This window comes from Triticum dicoccoides, chromosome 2B (assembly GCF_002162155.2).
Source record: "Triticum dicoccoides isolate Atlit2015 ecotype Zavitan chromosome 2B, WEW_v2.0, whole genome shotgun sequence".
Taxonomy (NCBI): Eukaryota; Viridiplantae; Streptophyta; class Magnoliopsida; order Poales; family Poaceae; genus Triticum; species Triticum dicoccoides.
In genome coordinates this window covers 659952784-659957608 of record NC_041383.1, presented here as the reverse complement: position 1 = coordinate 659957608, position 4825 = coordinate 659952784, and the positions used below count along the sequence as shown (strand labels likewise).

General features: G+C 44.5%; 1 long non-coding RNA gene across 2 annotated transcripts; it reads left to right on the top strand.

Annotated features, from left to right (window-relative positions):
- The first annotated feature begins 1051 nt into the window (after window positions 1-1051).
- Window positions 1052-4399, top strand: LOC119368235. Of its 2 annotated transcripts, XR_005176576.1 has the most exons (5): window positions 1052-1185; window positions 1287-1344; window positions 1423-1486; window positions 3057-3251; window positions 3379-4399. It is a non-coding gene; the product is annotated as an uncharacterized LOC119368235 (long non-coding RNA). The 2 variants fall into 2 exon arrangements; XR_005176575.1 differs by having other exon boundaries at window positions 3057-4399.
- The last annotated feature ends 426 nt before the right edge of the window (window positions 4400-4825 follow it).

The window sequence follows — 4825 nt, the reverse complement described above, 5'->3', positions numbered from 1 at the left end:
GATGCCCGGGGATCGTGCAGATTTTAACATATAAGAAGGCTAGCCAACCCGCTCACCCGAGGCTTCCTCGATTTTACATCGGTTGTGTTCGTCCGATTGACTCTGGTCAGGTCAACGTGCATGTGCTGGCCGTTCGATTTTCACGGGCTGTTTTGACTCGGCAGTCCTGCATGGATGTAGATGACTGGTGGGCTCAGTGAGTTCTCTAGTTGGCTGGGTTCGAATTCCTTGAGTGGCCACTCCTGCCGCGTCGCATGGCTGTTTCAGCGCTGACTGCGCCCAGCATGAACGACGGGGTTGGCCGACGCATGCGCAGTCACGTGGTGCGCCCTCCTCACGTTGGCATATGGGCCGGTGCTTTTGCGGGCCCCGCTCATTGGCTGAACTGGCTCGGTTCGGCTCCTCGCAGGATGGGTTCGCACGGGCGATCGTGTGTCCCTTGCACAAGGACCCACACAGGATGGGCTATACGCGGGCGGTCATGCCTCGTCGCGCATCGCGGAGTGGATGGGCTGGAGCGTGGAGGCAGCGGTTTGCTGCTGAGGATATACCCGCTGATTCTTTGCACGGGATGACGTGTGGGGCACCATGCTCTCTGGTCCTACGCGTCGGCGGGTGGTGTTTGTTGGTCCTGTGTCCAGCTTTTCTGTCCGGGGTTAGAGGCAGTTGTTGGCTTGCCTTGTAGATTCCGTCATGCGAGGCTGACATGCGCGTGCCACGCCATGGACCCCGCCCCGCCTCTACATCGCGTGCGGTGTGGCTGATGCACGGCTCGACCAGCCGGACGTGCGGTCGCCGTGCCGTGGACCGCGCCTCTGCGTCGCGTGCGCTGGTCCTGCGCGTCTCCCTCTTGTGCTGGTGGGTTTCACCTGCTGGCCTGGTTTTTGTATGACAGTGGCCCGGGATGGCCCGCTTAGGACGCGTGCCTTCGCCGCGGTGGTGGGTCTGTTCCCGTGTGCGATGCTGCCTGCTGTGGGAAGAGGCCGCGCCCGTCCCTTTCTTATTCATCTTTCCTTCGTCTCTCCTTTTCTCTCCCCCGCTCTCCCTTTTCGCTATCCGTCGTTCGCCTGCTTCGCCCCACCGCGCTTCACTTCCTCTCGGACTCGTTGCGGCTAACTTCTTCGTTGTCGATGTGCGTGGTCGTTGTGAGGGCTTTTGTGCGTTCGGTTGGTGCTGCTAGTTAAGGTCAGTGCTTGCCTGCCTTGGTGTGTCCTCTTCGCCTTTACTGAATGCGCAATGCGCCCTGCTTACCTCCGTGTTCTTCCTCTTGCATGCTGCATGTGCAGCCCAGTTTCTTACTGTCTCCTGCGCCCGCCGTCGTGCCGTCCTGCCGTTTGCATTGAGGTTCGTCTTCCTCCCGTTTGCCTGCATGCAACGTGTTCGGCAGAATGCCTCTGGTAACCCGGCCATGTTTCTTGTCAGGCTGTTCGTCTGCTGCTTCACCTTCGTTGGCTCGCCGCTGTCCTGGTTGTGCTACTTGGTTCTGGTAATGTGCTATTCCTTACCTTATTTCTTTGCATTTTTTATTAGTGGAGAGCTATGCAGTTGGTAACAGAGTGAAAAATTACGCTTGAGAAGATAAGTGTTCTGCCTATTTTAGTTGCTTACTGCCTCTGCAATTGATGTCTAGGCTTTCTTTTCTTGGCGATAGAATGGTGTGCTTCCTTTTCTCTAAGGTTTGGTTGTGTGCATGTGCCATGTACTGTTCGTTTGTGTGTTGATGAGGATGTTATTATGGTGTGTTCTATTCTCTCTTCTAGAATGCCTTGGAATCATATTGTTGCGGTTGAGGTGGCTAGATACTTCATGCTGCTTATGTCTATTAATTTGCCTGAAAGCAAACCGTATGAAGTGAGTTGATGAGCATCTTCTTGGGTTTTTGCATGTCGAGAAGAGGATCATAGCACTCACAAGTTAAAGGGATAATTAGATTTATGCCCCTAGTTGTGTCTCACTCGTCTGTTTTACCCCTAATTCCCAAAAGTCACCGGTTCTGTGCAAGTCACTTTGCTCCTCTTATGCTTTTGCCCTTTGACCGTTTGATGTCAGTTTGAAAACTTCATAACTAATTCATACTAAATCAGAAAAATGCAAATAAGATACAGAAATGTTCAGAATAACATCACCTATATGTGAGTGTCATTTGCATTCATGAAAAAAGTGTTGGAAAGTGCACATCCGAGTTTTAACTCTTTCGATACCACCATGAATAGTAAACTCTAAAAAAATTCAAAAAAATTCAAAAAAAATATGGTGGCAAAGAACGACAAATGTTCTAAGTGCTTGCCAAGTTTCATTAGGGAACGGCATTCGTGGAAGTCGTGGCAAAAAAATAATCTATTTTGGAGTGCTGATTTTTTTTTTGTTGCGGCACCCACGAATGTTATTCCCTGATGAAACTTGGCAGGCACTTAAAACATTTGTCATTCTTTGCCACCAATTTTTTTTGAGTTTTTTTGAACTTTTTTAGATTTTACTATTCATGGTGGTAGCATAAGAGCTAAAACTCGGATGGGCACTTTCCAACACCTTTTTCGTGAATGCAAATGACACTCCCATATAGGCGATGTTTTTTTGAACATTTTGGTATCTTATTTGCATTTTTCTGATTTAGTATGAATTAGTTATGAAGTTTTCAAACTGACAGTTAAACGGTCAAAGGGCAAAAGCATAAGAGGAGCAAAGTGACCTGGACAGAACCGGTGACTTTTGGGAATTAGGGGTAAAACAAACGAGTGAGACATAACTAGGGGCATAAATCTAATTATCCCCAAGTTAAAAGCTTATATGATTTTCAAGAAAAAGATGCTCTGAATATAATGTATAGTGGTTTAATATAATGAACAATATTAATTCCTTTGGTTGAAAGAATTGGCTTAGTATAGTAATCAATATTAACTGCTTTGTTTGGTGAATGGGTTCTGGTGCCCTTCTGTTGCTCTGCATCTATTGAATGGGCTTTCATATGTGTTTTGCTGGGTTGATAGAATAGATGTGTTATGTGCCTACATAGTTATGCTCGTGTTCTTATGGTTCTATCTGCGTTTATTTTGCAGGTTGGAAGAGCTGCTCTGCTTCTGCATCTGCACCTGTAGCCTGCTGCTGCTGCCTGCTACTCAAGGTTTGCTCTCCTTTTCCACTGCATGTGCCTTGTTTATCGCTCAACATGTATTTATCTCTTGGTGCCCTGGGTTTATGGCGTCGTCTTCTTCAACCTGAGGCTGCATCCTGTGCTGCCGTTTCAGTTCAAGGTAGATTTCATTCCATCCCTATTCCTCTAAGCCGAGTCGTTGCACCTGTATTCTTAAATCCAATCGTCTTTTCTCAGCGCCTAAGCTAGCGAAGTGGTTTAGCCTAAACTGTTTTATAATCTGCTAGGTATTTCAGAGAGGACTAAACCATGCAAAACAAATTCATCACAAACATGGCTTTAGCGTGCCTCTGCGCCATTTGGCGCAAAAAAAAACACATTATCCTACCCTTGTTTTTACATCGAGGTGTAAATATTGAGAAGAATATTATTCTCATTGATAGTAGTTTGAGGAGCACTACAAAGGATCGCTGCCAAGAATTTGAAGGAAATGCCTTGCCAATCTGACCCATCACATAACTTTGGGTTCTATCAGTTGTGTGGCACATACATTTGGAAAGAAGTGAACTGTATTTGCAACTCTAAATATTTCTCTCATGCATGTAAGTCTCAACGGCATGTATATTATGGTCTTGCTAAATTGATCCTATATCTGCCTTATCCATGTGTTAACTGTTTAAGATTTGGTTGCAGTGGCCTATAAAGAATTTGTTGGATTTCTAAATTGATCCTATCTTTGCCTCATCCATGTGTTAAATCTTTAAGATTTTTATGTGTGGCATGTCATGCACTTATAGGATAATCGAGTGACCTTTCTATTTACTTATTTGGAATACGACTTTCCTGATTTTGTGCTTTCTTTGAACCCTCATATTTCATGGTTGCCATGAATACCAAACTTTTTAATCTTTTAGAAGAGTGCAAATCCATAATATGATATGAAACATGATATTTTGTTAAGGCCTTTGCATTTTAACTATGACGGTGACCTTTGTAGTCACATGCATTAGTTGAAAAGCTTTTGGTTTCTCTCTTCTCTCCTGCTTAGGAAGTTTTCTTCTTTGGTTTTCCTAGGTATTGTTTCTAATTTTACCTACAAAGGCAAACCTTTTCAAATCACATCAGGTTTCATTATTAGAAAGGCTCTTAGTATGGTCAAGTTTCATGCACTTATTTCAAGTATCCTGCCTTGGGTGTGTGCGTGTGTTGTGGTGGCGTGCGTTTGTACCGAGTTGCTGTGGATCGTGCTTTATATATAAAGCGGGGCGGAAGCCTTTTTCAGTAATAACTCGTGGTTTGAAATGGGACCTTTTGCTATTTGGCGCAACAGGTAATGTTATTGTACATTTTTTTGTAGACAGCAAGCCTCCATTTTTATGGTAGGCAATGAGCCTCCATTCTGTTACAACATGTGCTTGCCCATAACTAAACCAACTGATACATGTGTCTTTTTTCAAAGCACATATGGACTCAACGGGTCTCTGCGCCATTAGGCGCAACGGGTCAACTATTCTCTATAAATTCATTTGTAAAGTTATTTCAGATATTCATATCGATTCAATAACAAGGTTACTATACCAAGAACATCGATGTTCATTCGTAAGTTAAGCAAAATAGTTTTATTTACTTCTTCGTTTGAATCGTGCTTTTGCGCCATTTGATGCAATGGGTTCTTCTCTCAAACCTATGTGCTTGCTGAAACCTAAAGTTTTTAAAAAATAGCAATATTTTAAA